This window comes from Podarcis vaucheri (genome assembly GCF_965113315.1).
Source record: "Podarcis vaucheri genome assembly, chromosome: 6".
Taxonomy (NCBI): domain Eukaryota; kingdom Metazoa; phylum Chordata; class Lepidosauria; order Squamata; family Lacertidae; genus Podarcis; species Podarcis vaucheri.
The window spans coordinates 38,196,411-38,215,456 of record NC_138764.1 but is presented as its reverse complement, the minus strand read 5'-3'; the positions used below and the strand labels follow the sequence as shown (position 1 = coordinate 38,215,456).

The following is a 19,046-nucleotide window of genomic DNA, read 5'->3' as shown; positions in this document are numbered from 1 at the left end:
TTCCCATTTCTATTCAATTCTAGTGATAATCCTGAATAATCAGGGACCCAGGCACTTTAAGAAGCATCTCTCCCTGTATCTGCCTGAATGCATATTAAGATTTTCTGCAGATGCCTTCCTTGAAGCCCCAACTCACATGAAATTATTTGGACAGCTAGAAATTGTGCAAATAAATAAATGAAAGATCCCTGTAAATCCTGCCAAGTGCTCCTCGTAAACAGAGGTTCTGTGCTGGACTGTGCCCCAAAGGTTAGGTGGCAGACCATGGAAAATATTCCTTCTGTGTAAACAGTTTTAAAATCGCTGCAGTAGGGCGATTCAGATAGCTTTGTGTTAATTTGCCTTCCACCCAGGTGAGGGTTGTGTCAGCTGAACCAAGTTAAGTTTTCAAAGCATGTTCTCCCCCACCCCAGTTCCAGAAGTTGTATAATAGAGATTACCAGGCTCCCACAACTTTGCTGATCAGGACCAAGAATGGCTGGCAGAAATTTTGTGTCAGTTGCTATTTCCCTCCTTGGCTCCAGGGTTGTTCAGCAGCTGTGCAGCCAAAGTGTCTGGAGTGCCTTGGCTATATAGAGCAAACTGGCATGGTCTCCACCACCCAGCAACACCCCTGCACCTATTCCTTTGTCCAGGTCAGGAAAGAAAGTCAGGGGGTTTCCTTGTAAGCTGCTTAACTGAAGTGCCCAGAGGGCCTCAGTCACACAGAGCAAACCTGGCAGGGAACAGTACGGTCAGAAGCCAGGCAACCAAAGATTTTGGCTTGCCTATTAGAGCTAGTAAAAACCATTTTCGAACCTCAGCAGACCCTTGGGCATTACATTCTCCGCTGCCCTGCATGTACAGAGCAGCTTGTCACATTCAAAAACTTTGTTCATGGGAGGGAAACCAGAACCCCACATGACAATTCACATGTTAGTGCTGACATTCCAGTCGATGCCCTTGGAACTTGCAGTGTGACACCTGGTGTCCAAAATGTCAATTCTCCCCAGTCTTGGGTGCTTTTAAAGTGCATATGGGCCTTGTTGGAGATGTTTCTCAGCTGAAAGCAGCCATCAGTGTGGAGGGAAGTGGGGGGGGGGAGGGATGCTTAAATCTACTTACATCCTGGCTTAATGCCGAAAGCTTCTTTCTTTTCAAGCAGCTGGTTTCCCTTGGCTAAGAGTGGCTTTGGCCTCAGCCGTGAATAGTTCAAAGCCTAGTATGGCTAATAGGTTCCGACCTCTCTGTCAGCTGCCACACATTGGCACTGGTTGTAAGTTTATGCCAGACAATGATATTTCCTTGTGTTGCAATCCTTTTTGTTGTTGCTGGTTTTTAGAAACGAAGAAGAGGTTCAAAACATTCTGTGTGTATATTGTGTTTCCTAGAAGATGCAGCCTTGTTCACGTACAAAATAACATTTGACTTGGACGTGGCATACAAGTTTGGGTACGTAAATAACATCCAACTCTGGATATCCCTGGCACCTATTCGGTACCCATAAAAGCACAGCAGAATTATTTTGTCATTTCAGCTCTCTTGATTAGGAAGCAATATATGAAACTAAAGTAAAATAATGAAACCGAGTTTGTTGGCATCTCATTTTTCGATCTCATTTTATGATGGGGCATGCTTGGCGGTCTGTGGCATTCCATTGTCCAGAATGGCAGGCATTGGCCTTCTTTTGGCAGTGCAGAGCTGAGAGGTTTATGCAGTGCATGCCAATACAGTGGTACCTCGGATTAAGTACTTAATTTGTTCCGGAGGTCTGTTCTTAGCCTGAAACTGTTCTTAACCTGAAGCACCACTTTAGCCTATGGGGCCTCCTGCTGCTGCCGTGCCACCGGAGCACGATTTCTGTTCTCATCCTAAAGCAAAGTTCTTAACCTGAAGCGCTATTTCTGGGTTAGCGGAGTCTGTAACCTGAAGTGTATGTAACCCGAGGTACCACTGCAGTTAGTGTTCTTGGTTCCTGCCAATCTTACATGGGGGCCCTCATTTCTGAACTTTCAGGACCTGTCAACTAGGATTTATACTTTTCAAATCCCTGATGAGAAATATTAACTTCTTTGATTTTTTTTAAACTTTCAAGGAACGTGCATGCACAGGCAGTAATTTATTCTGAAACTAAATCCTACCATACAACCCAGGACTGTACTTTTTAAAAGGTGTTCAAATGTCATTGAGCTTGGTGAGAGGACGCTAGAAAGTGCCTTTACAACCATGGTTGTGATAGCGCAACCAAGTCCTGCTTTTGTATCAGTTAAAATAAAGGAGATTGCATCTGGAAGTAGTGTGGTGAATCGGTCAGAGCATTAATAAGGTTTGTCACTCAAAAAATAATCAGAAATGTATTTCTGCCTCTGCAAAAGAAGGAAACATGTTTGCAAAGTCTGACTAGAAACACTAGTCAGTGTTGCATGTGACTATGTAATTTGCTTTTTCTTTCAGCTATTTGGAACACTGCCATACTGGAAAATAATAGTTCTACCTAGCATATATTTTCATTCTGGAGCCGCTATGTAGTAATACCCTTCATTGTTGTCATAAGCTAAAATCACCAATCAAATGATAAAGGTATAATTTATGCTAAACTGGTGCTTGGGTCTAGAAGCGCTTTCAGAGACTAACAATTCAGTAGAGACTGCTTTTATAAGTATGGCTATATAAAATGCTTATTAATGGCAGCAGATGTTGCACTTTAATCCCTTAAAATGATTGTTTGGTACCAGCAGGAGATTTATTAAGCCTGAGTTGTGTGAAATTGCGTGTGCATAAGCTGCTATTTAGATTGTAAAAATGCCATTGAAAACTGTTAAAAAAGTTCTGCCTGTAATTGGCAGAGAGGTATTAGTTCTTCCCAAAGAAGTCTGTGTGTACTCTTGGCCCTTGTGCTCCAACCTCTTTATCATTTATCTTCTTGTATTAATGTCACTGAATTATTAATTTATACATTGGGTTGGATGGGGTGAAGGCACCATTTAAATGTGTGGCAAATGTATCCTTATCGCAGGAGACATGAAAGGAGTCATTTTGTGTTATCTGCAAAATGGAAAGGACATTTTAAATTTTCATTTACAGTAATCGACTTCTCTTCCAGTAAAACACCTAGATTATTGCTACCATAATATAATGCTCTTATTAAAATTTTGTAATCTTCTTCACTCTTTTCACTTACAAATAAGGTTGATGGACAAATTCTGGCTTCATTTGTGCGGTTTTTACTGTGCGCTTTTACTATCTGATAATCACCGGGCAAATTGAGTGTGCTGTTAATTGTGGTTCAAAAATGTAATTCGTATTAGTTGCATGTGTGTAGCAAGCGAGGCCAAAATTATGAGCATAATTATCAGGGCAGGCGCTAGGAATTTACAGAATGAATATTGCATGCTGTGAAATAGCTATCTCTAAAAAGCAAGGTCATCAAATGACAATCATCATCAAATTCTGCAGGATTTTGTGAGTGTGAAAATCATGATATGAATTAAATTTCAAAAGGTGAATAATTAATGTGGCAACAGAAATATATGAGGATTTGAATATGTTCACAATTGGCAAGACAATGCTTAAGTTGAATATACTACCAGGGTTTCACTTGATGTTCAACAGGGAATTTTGAGCAACAGGGAGTTTCAAAGCTGGTTTGAAGTATGGGCGTTCAGTAAAAGGCTTTGAATACATAGGGAAGGTTAGTATATGTAGAAGAAACTTTGGAAAGCTACCCAGAATGTGCCCATCAACTCTGTGTATAAGTGAGAAAGAGTGCCAAAGAGGTTCAAAATGAAGTTGCTGGAGCTTTTTCCTGAAATTTTGTAAGTTGTCTTGGAGAGAGATCAATTTCTGGAAAACTTTCGTTCAATCAAAATCAAAAGCTCTATGTGTGTATTCAATGCACTTGTTTGTCTGCTCAAATACTTTTGGCTGCACAATGGAAGTTTCCCCCTGTCTTCTGTGCAAGCCCCCTAAATCTGTTCCGGGGGTTCCTTCCAGAGGAAATATGGGAGGGGCGTGTAGCATACGTTGGGATAAGAGCTGTTGCACAAATGGAATGTGTGCATTGGGTACCTTCCTCATTTCCTGTGTGTTACACTTCTACCCAGTGTTTGAAACTCCCATTGTCCTAGGCACATTTTGCAACAGGGAATTTCATTAACGCGAGCAGTTTCTGATCTCTGGGCACAGTACTGTGCCTAAGATTTCAGATTAAAACTGCAGAGTGGAAGAAAAGGAGGACCCTTTTCTGCCTCCCCACTTCCAGCTGCTCTCTGAAGACTGGAGAAGAGACCCTCTTAAGAATATTAGGGGTGTGGGCAGGGGAAGGACTAGACCATGTGAAAAATGAACGTCATATTTTAGCTGAAGTTCATTCATTTTCAGCTTTGTATTCTTGTTATAAATAAGCATACCTAGACAATTCCGTTGTTGTGCCCATGACCTAGGTCTAAGGTGCCATTAACTCATAGCTTTCAAATATCTTAACACTGCTTCTACCTTTTTCCACTCTGTCATCTAAAGCTGGTGGATTTTAGCATCCAAAGAGAAAATATGAACAGTAGTCCCAATTCTTCCCTCACTGAATGTTTTTATTTTAAAAAGAACAGCAACATAAACATGTGTGGTTTGGAAGCAGAGATAGTCCCCCATCTTGAATCACTCTCTGAAACATTTGCCTCATGCTTTGCCATAATACTTCAAATAATATTTGACAGGTTCTAAAAGCAACAGACAAAGACCCTACCACCTTTCAACTGTATAAGGACAGGGTTTCCCAAACTATGGTCTCCATCTGTTTTTGGACTGCAACCCCCATCATCCTTAGCTAGCAGGACCAGTGGTCAGGGATGATGGGAACTGTAGCCCCAAAACAGCTGGAGACCCAAGTTTGGGAAACCCTGGTATAAGACATTTACTAGCTAAGACAGTCACAGGGACAGAAGTGCATTAACAATTTGATGTCTGGTTGAAGAGATAAGTCTTTGGCACTGGAAAAAAAAGCTCACTTTGGGTGTTGGGCAGGTCTCCTTGTAGAGAGGATGCCACTAGTGTGTGTCTGGTGGGGATGGAGCCTCTAAAACACAGTATTGTTTCCCCTAAATGTTGGAGTACAGCTCTCATTATCCTTGACTGTTGGTCATGTTGGAGGGCCACGGTTTGCTGCTCCTGACAGATAACAGTGAGCTGGATGGAATATGTTTTGATGCAGCAGCCTTTGTTCCTTCATTCCTATCCAGGAGGCGGGTGGCGCTGTGGCCTAAACCACTGAGCCTCTTGGGCTTGCCTATCATAAGGCTGGCAGTTGAAATCTGTGTGATGGAGTGAGCTCCCATTGCTTTGTCCCAACTCCTGCCAACTAAGCAATTCAAAAGCATACCAGCACGAGTAGATAAATAGGTATGGCTGCGGCGGGAAGGTAAACGGTGTTTCCTTGCGCTCTGGCACTCATTGCAGTGTCCCTTGGCTCCAGAAGCAGTTTAGTCATGCTGGCCACATGACCTTGAAAAAAGCTGCAGACAAACGCCAGCTCCCTCAGTCTGAAAGCGGAGATGAGCACTGCACCCCATAGTCTAATGGACTAACCGTCCATGGGTCCTTTACCTTTACTATCCCCGAAAGAACAAATAATATTGCAGGATTAGGATGAGTACCGTATTTTTCGCTCTATAACACGCACCCGACCATAACACGCACGTAGTTTTTAGAGGAGGAAAATCCACAGGCATGCCACCTGTAGGCATTCCCTCCATAACACGCACAGACATTTCCCCTTACTTTTTAAGAGGAAAAAAGTGAGTGTTATGGTGCAAAAAATACGGTAAGTATAGCAGCTTGGGCAAAGTCACCATAGATTTCAGTAAGGCCCCCTGAAGTTAGACTAACCTCTGCATGTCGCCCAAATTCTATCCTAATTGGCAGCAGTGCTGTTATTGCATGGGGCTAATTTAATGAAGCAGTATATCCAAAGCACTTCACATCTATCCTGAACTAGCCATGATGGCTTTGCTCTGCCTCCATAGCAAGAGGCAGCAATACGTCTGAGTACCAATTGCCGAAATCCACAGAAGGAATCTTGTACTCGATTCCTGCTTATGGGTTTCCCACAGGTATCTGGTTGGCCACTGTGAGAACAGAATGCTGGACTGGGTCGGCCATTGGCCTGATCCGGCAGGTGGTTCTTACGTTTTTATTTGGGTATAATCATTACAACAACCGTGTAAGTTAAGTTTTTTACTCTCCATGTTGCAGATGCTGGGCCTATAGGCACTGACTGAAGGGTTGAGGCAGTATTGGACTCCCAGATAGGTTTTTTGAGGGGGCCAGGCCACCTCAGTATTCAGAATACTGTTGTGTTCTCCTCTGGAGAATGTGGTTCCTCTGGGTGGGATTGAGGCTGAGAGAAAGAGAGAGAGTGCTTTGCATAATGCCATGTAGAGGCATCATTCTAATGGAGGGATTGGGTTCCTGGTCCACAACTCAATGTATTTCCCAGTGTGCTATGCCAGTTCTAGACTGTTCAACGAGATGGCAGTTTCCCCGAAGCTCACATGTCTACACACACTTTATTCTACATGGTTGAGAAGAGAGCATATTAACAAACATCCCACTTCATATGCAATCAATGGATACGAAGTGTGGCAGAAGCATGTTCTATGGTGGAAGCTTCGGGAGTACCTTGAACTGAGGTTCATTTCTTCTTCATTTCCCTTAGTAATCGCTTTTGGAGACTGAATACTGGAAACAAGAAGGGGGGTGCCACACTGTCCAATTCAGAAAGCTTTTAAGCACGGCTTGGTGGAAAGTCAGGATGCAAAGTTAAACCAACCAACCAACCAACCAACCAACCAACCAACAAACATGCCATTTAAAAGCCCTTGGTTTCTCTTGCTCTTACCTTGAGGTCATGGAAGCTAGCCTGCAAAGCCCACACAGTCATGCTCTGGTGCTGTTTCTCTCGTGAGACCCCTGTCCCTCACCTCATCTGCCTACACCTGGTAGTGGTGGTGCTGCCTCTGCTGCTGTGGGCAGTTGCTACTTGCCTCAGCTCTGTGGCTAAATTGTAAGCCTGTACTTTTTTTTAAAAAAAAAAAAAACAAAACAAACACCTCTCCCCAACACTAGCTGTTTCCTCGTTTGGGAGCTCCTTAAATGTGCAGCTTTATAACCTAGTTGTTTGCGAAGTGAAATCTTTTAATGGTCTAGAAGGGGAATGGGAGCAAACTGGATGTAAAGCAAGGAGAAAGAGAGAGACACTCTCTCTCTTCCACCCCTCCCATTTTAAAACATAATTATTATAAAGCCTCCTAAATGTTCTGCTCCCCTGCTGCGTAAAGTGGCATGTCTGGAAAATCACTTTATGTCAGTGACTGGCAGCATGCACTGGTCCCCCCCCCTTTTCTTCTTTTTTTCTGCTGATGATAGGCATAGTGGGGTTAGGTGAAGGGCTGGCTTATAGTTTTGTGTAGCTGCCTTCCACAAGTCAGATTTCCCCCTATGGATTCTCTTGCTTTGTTTTGGTGGTAATTTAAAGATCCCATGCTATTGATTCCCCCCCCCCTCTTCTTTTGGTAAGCTAAGTAGTGCATTCCAGCCAACATATTTCTCTTGCTAGCTCTTTCAGATATTATTACCATTAGAGATTAAAATAGCACCACGGCCCACATGTGGGATACTGGAGAGAGAGAGCAGTAGCTTTCATGTTCGTCTGCAGAGAGGCGTTCCACTACCTTGAGATAATTAAATGGTCTGTAAAGCATTTGGGGAATAAGGCTTCACGGAAAGCACTCTAATAGTTTATTTTATTTTTTTGTTGTTGGTTTTTAATGGGACTAATCTTTGCTCCACTGGGGCTTTGGGGCTATCGGAATGAGAGTAAGGAGTTGAGGAATTCTCTTTACAGATGTACTAATGGTGCTTTTAAAAGACAAAGAGAGGATAAAGAAGAGAGGAGGGGGATTCAGAATGAGACAGAAGATAGCATTTAACGATCGGGTGTTTACAGTCTAATTAAATATATTTAGTATCACTGTTGTCATAAAAGCTGGCTTTCTTTAAAATGTGAATTACTACATCACCATGATAAAACATCGCTTGAGGTCATGATCTTATTAGGTCCTAAACTACTTACTCATGAGTTACTCTGTTGTTCAGGAATTGTCTCACAAATGTCAAGTGGGTAAGTGGTTTCAGGACTGCGGTTATGAACATGTGCGGTTCTGTGTGGTGTGTTTTTCTCTTGCTATAGTTACAGATTTTTCATAATTGCTTGCATGCTCATCAGATGTGTTTTATCTCCAGTTACCTCATTGTTGCCAAGGAATCTCTGTTGGTGGTATTGATGAGCTAATATATGACAGATCTTGGGTCATTATTATTTCATTTAGTGGTTGTATGTATAGACCAAGAGGGAATCTGAATATTGATTCACTGAATGGCTAGTAACAATGATTTATGAGCTAGAAATTCAGCACAGTGAGCCAAATAGAGTAGCAAGATTACATCTTATGAGCTACCATTGATTTTGTTTCATATTTCGCTGCACAGTGATTAGACCAGGATATCACAAATATTAGCTCTGAAGCTATGTTCTTTCTAGAAGAATCAGGATTGCAGAGTAAATTATCGATAATGCAAATGCATGTTTATCCACATTGGCTTGAGAAGCACTCCTTCTCTTCCTTAACATATCTGCTGTCACCGCTCTTAGTTACTGCCGATCTACCCTCCCAAGGTTGTCTGGACTTGAATGTGCATTCCTTAATACATTTTCCAAAGTTGACGTTCGTTATTTCAAAATAGCTTTGCTGCCAATAGAGAGAAAAAGCACTGCAAAACCTGAATGTCTATCTACACATGTTAGTCTGCTGAGGAAAGAAGCAGGCTATATACTCTGAATACAGTGCAAGGAGCAGACAGTTCCACAGCTGCCTGCAACTCACCTCCCCGTTGTGCCATCAACAGTATACTCAAAATATGGTTTATTGTTCAGATATGTAACAGAAGGCAAAGTTACAGCATCTCTATGGAAAGCTTTCCATATTGAATGAAAGCTCTCATAGTGCGTTATATTTTGTAAACTTTCATAGCTCTAAACTATGCTTAGACCAGTGATTGGGAACCTGCGGCCTCCAGAAATTCTGACTTCAGCTGCCTTCCAACCCAGGAAGTTTGGCCAATGTTCAGGTTTGACTGAAAGGTATGTGTTTCCTAGGTTAGACTGTTCAGAAATGACCCACTGTTAACTAGCTTCTCTCAAAAATGACCCACTGTTAACTAGCTTCTTCATCACACCTTATTCACCACTTGCCAGAGCTTGTTTGGCAGGGTTAACGTGGTGGAGAAAGCCTCTGTTTGTGACTGTAGCATAGTGTAGCTTCCTAACGTGGTTGTTGTTGCTGTTAATTATTAATTTTAACCCATGGGCAGATAAGGAATTCTGAGAAAATGTCTGGGCCCTTCACTATTGAGCATTATGATTGGGTAGAAACAAGAGCTTTGATGCACTTACATTCTGTTTCCATCCTACTCAGCCCTCTTTTCTCTCAGATGCACTCCAACCTAGGCTGCTTGCTTTGTTTCTTACCCTATTATGGACCTTTCCTTCTTGCACCAAGGCCTTATTTGCAGCTATCCCTTTGGTATCTCGTCTCTTCAGCGCCTGCACTATTTCCTTCTCCAGGCATCCAGTTAGAATTGATCTCGTTCTTCTTGTAACATCCAATTAGAACTGTTCTCTTGCTTCTAATCGGACGCTATCAGAGAGAACACTTTTCCAAGTCTGCTGGCCAGTCGCAACCAAGCTCAGCCTGGATAGCTCAGTTGGTCAGAGCATGGTGCTGACAACACCCACAAGGTTGCAGGTTCTATCACCATGTGGGACAGCTGCATCCTATGAAAATGAAACTGGTTCTATGGAACAGTAGAGAGCCGAAGCACACAATGTGGGCAGTACTTGGGAGAGTACTATAGTTTATAATCCACTGCACAGGGGACTCGAAAGCCTGGCAGGTACACTACCAGGTTTCTGTGAGCACACTGTTACCTGTGGCACCATGTTGGAGAACCTTTAGCATGTCAGGCCAACATTGTAGAGAAGTGATCAAAGTAACATAATGTTTGCATAACATGATTGAAGATTTCTCTGTTGAGTAAACTGTAATTTATCATAACCCTTACTTACTTGAGTCTCTCAACTTATCTAAAGTTTGTCAGCTAGCTGAAACCGAAAGGACAGAAAGGACACTGTTTTTCCTTAGGAAATGTGGGGGAGAGCATAGGATTTTCAGGCAGCATGGTGGCGTAATCTGTTTAACTCTAGCAGTCACTTCCGTCCCACAGGACCTGGGAGGAGTATGACAAGGGCTCTGTGATTCATTTTAGCCACTAAAAGGGTTTATGTAAGAAATAGGCTAACTAGTAACCATCTTAGGGTCAGATACAGACACAGGATTACTGGTTGTCTACCACTGTGTTATGAACAGTCTAAACCCCCCCAACCCCGGATGGCTTCAGAATTTATAATAGCTGTTTCTGTCCTGGAGGAAAACAGTGTGTGTTGTATCTGTCACACTTCCATAGTCATTGACAGAGGGCTTTGGAGAGCATCAGCACTGGGGCAGAACAGAGGAGATGTCTAGTTGAATGGTGTGTATGTAGATCTTATGGAAGTTAAATAGTTTATTTGTAGGTTATGATAGAAATAGGGGTTGTTTTTTAAAGAAGGAGGAAAAAGCTGCTCATGCAGACTAAAAAAATGCTTTAGGATGCAATGGTGTTATAAATCCATGGTGTCATTCTTTCTGTCCAATATGAGGTGTTGTGCTTCAAGTTTTAGTTTCATTTATCATTTAAAAGAAGGGAGGGGGAAAGAGCATACCAAATTTAAGTAAGTGTTTCGTGCATGGCTCAGGTAGCCCCTAACATTCAGAAGGGTGTGGGGAGGATTCAATTGCAGCGAGGTTGGCACCAGGCCCATTTGAAATACTGTTGCAACGTGCAAGCCCTGGAAGTCAAGGCTTTATTTAACCCAATTATTCAAGATGGTTAAACAAACAATGAAGTATGTATAACCCACAAAGCTGATTTGTTGCCAAGTCACAAGACTTGGTTTTATTTTGTCAGGTGGCTGTTGGGCCCTGTGCTGATGGCGCTATTTAGATTGGGATGTCAGCTGTGAGTGGCATGTGTGAACCTCCTTTTTATTTGAAACTCATTCTCTTCCCCGCCCCCTCCTGTTTTTCTCATGCCAAGAAAAGAAAGGTCAAAATGCATATCAAGTATGTTACACTCCTCACAGTGAACTATATGAAGCTTCACGTAACACATGCATTCCAGAGCTACAGGCATGTCTGGTCACAGACCCACGATGCTTGCCTACTTCTGCTTCAAACAAATGTTCTGACTTGCATGAAGAAAAACAACACACACATAACTACACCTGGATGGCAAATGAAGTTAACCAAGCGATTTTTTTGTTAAAAATAGATTGCTGGAAATCCTTATCAGCACCGACAGTAAATGAAAGAGCTGATTTCTCTTCCTAAAGTTTTGGAATGACCAGTTTTTCAGCTTCTGATCTGATCTTCCCCTTTTTTAGGTGAGGTGAATTGATTATTATAATGAGCTTTTAAAAAAATATACAGTACAAAGTGCTTTGCTATACAGTGGTACCTCTGGTTAAGAACTTAATTCATTCCAGAGGTCCGTTCTTAACCTGAAACTGTTCTTAACCTGAAGCACCACTTTAGCTAATGGGGCCTCCCGCTGCCGCCACACCACTGGAGCATGATTTCTGTTCTCATCCTGCAGGGTGGGTCTTATCCCCGGTGGAAAGGCATTGAAACTGGTCGATTTTGTGGAAGCCGATGTGACTCTTGTTTCATTGGGACCACTTTCCATGGACCAGTATAGACCGGTAGATTTTCTGTTCTACGAGAAGTTGCAGAAGCTATTGTACTCTCCACACCTTCTGCTTCTTGTCTTTCAAAATGCAGCATGGTCTGTCTTTGGCACATGCATACTTTATAGCTCTTCATTATTTTCTTGTTTGTTTGTTTTGTTTTTTGATGTTCATAAAAATCTAGCCTACGTAAAGATTGAAAATGAGACCTATTTGTTTTGCAGTTTTTGCACGGGCCAAGAGTGTTTAATGAAAGGAATGGTAAACAGCTTCAGATTGTGCCTCTGGTGTCCACAGAGTGATCAGCATATTTAACATGCTCAGCATGACTCTAAGATATTACAGCTGATAATAGTTGTAATTGACTTGCAGACTCCCCCCCCTCTCTCTCTCCACCCCACCCCCAGAACAGGGGGAGTCATCAAGAGGGCAAGCTGCTAGCTCACAGGAAGCCATAGATAGATAGATAGATAGATAGATAGATAGATAGATAGATGATAGATAGATAGATATAGATATAGATATATAGATATATGTGTGTGTGTACATACACACACACACACACACACAGAGATACACACACATTCCCACACCCTCTTTTTAAAAATCTACCTTTCTTATTAGCACTAGCAAACATTTACTTTGTTGGCTTAGTGAATGATAAATCCCCAGAGTATCGAAACATCATCCTGCATTAAGAAGAAGGGGTAGAACTAGCCTGTCTGAAAAGCAGAAATGTACAAAGCATATAACTGGTGGGAAATGAAGGAGGCTTAGCTCTACTGGAATGATGATGGGCAATAAAAATAGTTTCCTTTTCTATCTCCCTCCCTCCCCTCCCTTTCTGCTCACCGCCCCCCAAATCCCATTTATTTTCCTGGCGAATGATTGAGGTAGACCACTGTGCCGCTGCGGATGGAAAGGATAAATTGCAAAGCTGAAATGGTTTTTGTAGAGTGTTTTGCTTGCCACGCAGGTAGATTCTCCTTTGTGAGTAAACTCCGTTGTAGTGATTAACACAGGATCCAGTCCGGTGGGACTTGAGCTTTGTGATCTCTTGTTTGACTTAGATTCAGGGTACATGTATATTTATCCCATACTGTTTCAGGCTTCGCTAAAGCATTGATGTATCACTTCAGAGCATGCAGCAGCTGAGTGTATAAAAATGACTTTCTTAGTGTAACACTGGGTCACCTTGGTCAGGTCTCCTACTCGCTGTGCTATTCCCTCTCCTGATACTGCATTCCTTCTGTTTGACTCAGATGGTAATGTTTTGTGTTAGAAATCCGAAATTCAAGGCGTTAATTAATGGAAACTGTGGAGTACAGACCTAGAGATAAGACACCCTCCTTCATCTAGGGTGGTCTTGAACACTGCAGTGTTTTTAATGGAACAACAGTCTCTTTGTAGCTGCTTTGGCCATTTATTTTGTCCTTATGGAAGAAGAAAGTTACATACTGATTATTTACCATCTAAAAGAGTCTCAATGCTTCAGACTACTTGGATGCGATACATGTCATGTCAGACTGTACCACTTCAAAATGTAAGTGGAAGAGTACATATGTTCTTTCCAATATCAAGAACTCCCTGCATGTGAAAAGCTGGCTGGCATATCAGGGAGAGTTTTTAGTCAGACCCTTTTCCTGACACTAAATTTCCACAGCAGATATTTTCTGATGCAGGGAATGTCGTCATGTGCAATTTAAGAGTGCCTTACTATGTGCTTTGTATGAACCTATAGATTAACCCCTGTGTTTTGACCATATTCAGAAACAAGGGTGGATGAAGCATAGTGAATATGTTAAATCTTACCCAACTTTTCATAATACATTCTTATTGATGATTGCATAGCCATTTGAGTATAGAATCAGTAAATGGTAGTTGTTCAGATTAACTAATGTGAAGGATGGTGATCTTATCAGTGGCTGTGTTTACACATCACAGCAAACCATAGTTAATGGTTTTCCATGAATGCATCTTTCTGGGTTACTTTTCACTCTGCTAGTGTACAGAGGAAATAAACCATGATCAATGGATGGAACCAAGGATTTTGATTTGTTTTCTCCCAACAAATCACAGTGAGTAACCCAATCTTGGCTATGGATTGTACTGTGTTGGGAGTGAAACAAGCATGGATCCCAGGATTCATGGTTTATTTCTTCCCATGGCTACTGGGGAAGAGCATAGCGGCTACAACCGGTTTGTGCATGGTAGTGAAAGATTTATGGTACTGTGCTGGATGGACACAGAATATGCTTATGATGTAAAGTCAGGTTTCCCTATTGATTCAGTTGGATTGTCTTTGATACTAATCATTATAAATTAAATTATGGTTGGTTGTGTTTGTCAGTGATTAAAAAGGGAAAGAAGGGGTATCTTTCAGAACTTTGAAGAAAAGATGACAACTGTGTCACTTTACCACTTCTTGGCCTTCCTTTGTGAAAAGATTAGGAAGGATGATGTCTTGACCTAGTTGTGTTCCATTGTCTGACCTACAGAGAACAGCAAAGATAGTAATTCCAACCCGGTGAAAGAGTGTGTGGACATCTCCTCCTGTACTCCCTAATTCTAGTTTCTTCTTTCCAGTACACATTGATATATGGCCAATGTTGTCAAGGATGCAACAGAGATACGTAAATGGCATCATCAAGATTTTGAGATGTGTTTGGTGGGTGCCATCTTGCTTTGCTGAGATTAGGTTTTAATTGTCTTTCCAAATTTCCTAGACATAATGTGTAACGGGTGGCTTTTTTTCCTTCCCTAGTAAACAGAAAACCTTTAAAGTGTTGTAAATCAGGGCACTGAAGGTCAAAGAATTAGCTTCTCTTGGGCTACCTATTGTCTACAAAAGACTGAAAGTTGGTTGCTCCTGTACCTAACTAATCTTTTTGTCTTTAAGTAATTCATGCACAAAAAAGCTCCTTAAACACCATTTTTGCTGTCCAAGGCAGGATGTTTCTGAAGGAGACCATGCTATTTCCCAGAGAGAAGGATTTAAGTTTCCAGGGGAGTTTTCCAGGCAGCTTTGGTTGCACTCTGAAATCCAATCTGCCTTTTGACTCTAGAGACTGTCTCCCTTCCCCATTATCATGATGGACTAGTGGTTTTTATTTTTATTTTATTAAAAAAAAAACACATGAAGAAAAGGTCTGAAGGGAAGTGAGCTATTTGCACAGAAAAGCCACTTACTATGAACTACATTTGCTGTTTGCTAAGAGGTAACCTAATATGCCTTTTCCTGCTGGTGTTTGTCTGTTTTGGGTTGTGTTGTTGTTGTTGAGTTACTCTGCCTCCTTATCTACAGCAATTATTGGGTCTGAAAGACAGGGCTGTCAGCAGCATCTTCAAATACAAGTGTGCTCTGGCTCCAGGTTGGTACCTCATCCTCACCACTATCACATGTCAAGTAGTTTTGCGCTACGGTGCTGAAGATGCATTATTTTGTTTGTTTATACTATTGCTTAAGAAGGGGGCGAAGTGTTGTTTGTGATGTACTAGATGATTATTTGGGGGAAGACCAGGAACCAAGGTGTACATTAATATTTGCTGTTGAGAGTAGTGTGTGTGTGTAGATAGATTCAAGTAATCAAATAAATAATACAAAGATCTACACTACTAATTTTACCCAAAAGCTTTTGATTTTGATACAGATGCTTGTATACTAATTTATTTGGTGCTAACACAAGTGACGCATAATCCAATAAAGCCCCAACTGCTGACTTACAGGTTTGCCTTTCTGTACAATAGGCAGGAATCAAGATATACTTTGCTTCCAGCTTCCACATTCTGAATACTTTCTTTGACACAGACATATTGGCTTGCTCTGTCCGTCAGCCGACAGCTCTTGCTGCTGTACCTACTTCTGTATTGTCCCAGACACATCCTCAAGCTACTTTCAAGTCATGCCAAACACCTAAATGGAATCTATGGTCAGGGAGAAGCCTGTTGTTTTCTCTGTCTCGTCAGCTGTTGCCCTCACCTCTCCCAAGTAAAGTGGTATTGAAACCCCTCTTGTGTTCCAAGTCTTTCCTTCCATTCTGCCTTCCTACAAACCACAACCCAGCGAGGTGACATTTGACAGAGCACACAGGCCTGTCACTGTACAACACGAAGGACCTCTATTCCTCTGCCCCTCCTTCATATTGATGTGTGCAGCTAAGTAGTCCGTCTAAGCATTATGTTCAGGAAATCGAAAAAACCCATTAAAATCAAATCTCAGCAAATCTAAAAATCCTCTGAATGGTTTGGGAGTAATCAAAAGACTGGCTTAATTTCCCTTGCAGTCATTAATGTGCCTCAGCCATGCGCTCAAATTATTCTAATGGCTAGGTCAATTCGCACTGTACTCTCTGCGAAGTGTGTGAAATGTTTTCGGCAATTACTCTTCTGGGTTGCGACAGATAAAGAGTTAATCTGACTTTTCTGTCCTTCTGTGTTTGTGCACCTGTGCCTGAGCCCAGGTCAGTCCACCATTCTTAGCTGAATGGCTTGACTGGTTTACCTAACTGGGGAATAAACTCTCCTTTCCTCTCCCCCACCCCCCATCTCACCAAAAGGAGGGGAAAGTATTCTTTCAGCTATACATGGCAGACCATTTCTTTGCAGCCTCTATAGATTTTTCAGCATAGAAAGCTCTCCCCGCTCTGGGTGAAAGACTCTGCGATGTAACATGACTATTCCTTTGTGTCAGCTTCAGGAAACTCCTGCTGCAGCTGATGTGCCGCCACTAGATTAACTGGTGACGGATCTATTTTTTCCTTCTAGGTGCTTGGGCTTCTGCCAGGGAGAGAACTATGCTTTGTTTGTCTGCACTGAACTTCTTCCCCTTTGCCACTGAAAATGCCTTAGTGGCTGCCCTGCACTGAAACATCCTTTGTGTCATGATATGAATCGCTTTGGCCTTGTGCTGGTTCAGAACTTGTTGGCGGCATTTGCATGTTACAGGGAAGGAAGAACTCCCAAGTCCAGCATAGCAATTGTCTGTGTGATGAGCAGAGGGTCAGTATGGAATCATAGAATTGGAAGGGATTCCGAGGGTCATCTAGTCCAACCCCCTGCAGTGTAGTCACAGGAACATTGAAAGCTGCTTTCTATAAGCCACCAGGCCATTAGTATTGTCTGCAATGACAGTGTAGTGGCTCTCCAGGATTTTGGAGAGGGTTCTGTATCCGCCCTACCCGGAGAGGCCAGCGGCTGAATCTACAATGCAGATACTGTGCCCCTGAGCCTACAGCCCTTCCCCTCTGCTGCCAGACCAGAACCCTGATTTTTTTTGTGCCTGTTACTATAAAAATCTGGGTTTGATCTACTACGTCTCCTTGGACTGAACAGGTGACATGACTGGCTTCTGGTCTAGCCTCAGCTTTCTCTAGAAGCAACCCTCTCTTCCAGTGATAGCAAGGAACCTGACCCACCTGTGGTGGTCCTTTTCAGGGCTGGACAGGGTAGGTTGATGGTGAGAATTCATAACTTGTAGATTTAACTTGTAGGGGGTTCTAGATCAAGAGTCGAGCATCCGCTGGCCGGGATTTGAGAGAGGAGACTCTTTGTCTCCTCCTTTATTACAGCCTTGTTCAAAATGATAGAGTTGCACACGCATGATCAGCCCTCTCATTCCCCCCCTTTTAAACCCCAAATTTATTGATGCATGAAGAATAATTATTATGCTTCAATACTAAAATAAAAATAAAAATCAGAATCGTAGATTCTGTGTGCCTAGCTTGCACACATGCAACCATCAGGCATTAAAAGTGTAAGAGAAACACAACCGTTTCCCACCAATAAAGTGAAGGATGGGTTAAGTGCAGGAGATGTTATGATTGACAATGGAAAGATTGCTATTAAGCAGCTGGTGACCGCAATCCTAAGCATACTTACGGCGAATTAAATCACAGTGACATGTACTTCTGAATAACGTGGTTAGGAATGGAATGGGTTGTGCATTTCTTTTACTTTCTTCTTCTTTTTTGATAAATAGGTTCCCCCCCCCACTAGGAATAGTCCATAGGTCCCTTGCACTGGGATAGTCCAAAAAGGGGGGGAGAGCTTTATTGTCCTTTATATGCACCTGCCCAGATATTCTGTCTTTATGGCTTTCTCCCCTTTCCTTTGAAAATCTTGAAACAAGAGTTAGCAATTGCCAAAGGGGCCATGTCGGTTCATGGCTGCAAGGCTATCATTGCCTTAAGTCCAGGGAACCACAGTCACTGGAAGTATAGTAGTCTTAATTTCTAATGATAGAACTGTTGCATGTGGCTGACTTGGGGACTCCAGCAGCACCAGCAGCATGGTGGGTTTGGCAGAAGAATTATTTTTATTTCCCTCCTCTAGTTGCTTGCAGGGTACTTTTTTTCTTTTTTAAAGAGAAACTCTGGAGCTCACATTGTTGGCTTGACTCTGCTGTTCTTTGGCATGGCAGCGAGGAAAACAAGGGCCACCAGAGCTGTTTTGTCTGCGGACTACTTTGCAGACTTAGTTGTTTGCATTTGGGAGGTTGCTTTTGTAGGCTTAGCAGTAGATGTTTTGAAAGGGAGATTAAAGTTCCGAAAGATGTCTAGTGCTCTGCCTCCCTCTGTGCTGTAGAAAGCTGTTTGCTTCTCAGTGAAGGGAAAACAAATGGAAGCACATCAGTTTCACCCTTTTCCAGCATGGCTCTCTTGGACAAAAACCTTCTGCACTAATGTGTGTGCAGTGCACTCCTGTTGTAGGAAAGAAGAATCTCATTTTGTCCAGTGGTTCCTTGGTTAATTTCTAAGGTCTGAGGCTCAAACCGGCATAAAAGTCCTTCACTCTAATCCCAAATGTTAATCTGTTTGTTTTACAATTAATTGGCTATAGAGAAGGGGATATTCTGCACATTCTCAGGGATGCTCTTTTCAGGCTTACCTGCCAGTAATATGCTGGCATGGCCTGACTGCTATTAAGCCCCGAGGCTTAAAAGCAGCAGCTTGCCTTAATGCTGCCAATGGCAAACGGTTTCCATCAAGACTTTGATGGATTGTTTTTGGCTCCCAGAAACCATGTCTCTGCAGAAGACATATTTTGGATTTGGCACTGCTGCTGGTCATAGGGGGGCAGGAGCTGCTTCAGCAAAAATGGATATTTTGATTGTATCGTTTCTGCCGCTTCTGCTTTTTGTCTGAGGGGGCGCAGAGCCATACATAATACAAAG

General features: G+C 42.3%; 1 protein-coding gene across 18 annotated transcripts in view; it reads left to right on the top strand.

The window, feature by feature from the left end:
* ADGRL2 (adhesion G protein-coupled receptor L2) overlaps window positions 1-19,046 on the top strand; it is a 246,900-nt gene that overhangs the window by 70,102 nt on the left and 157,752 nt on the right. The window lies entirely within an intron of this gene.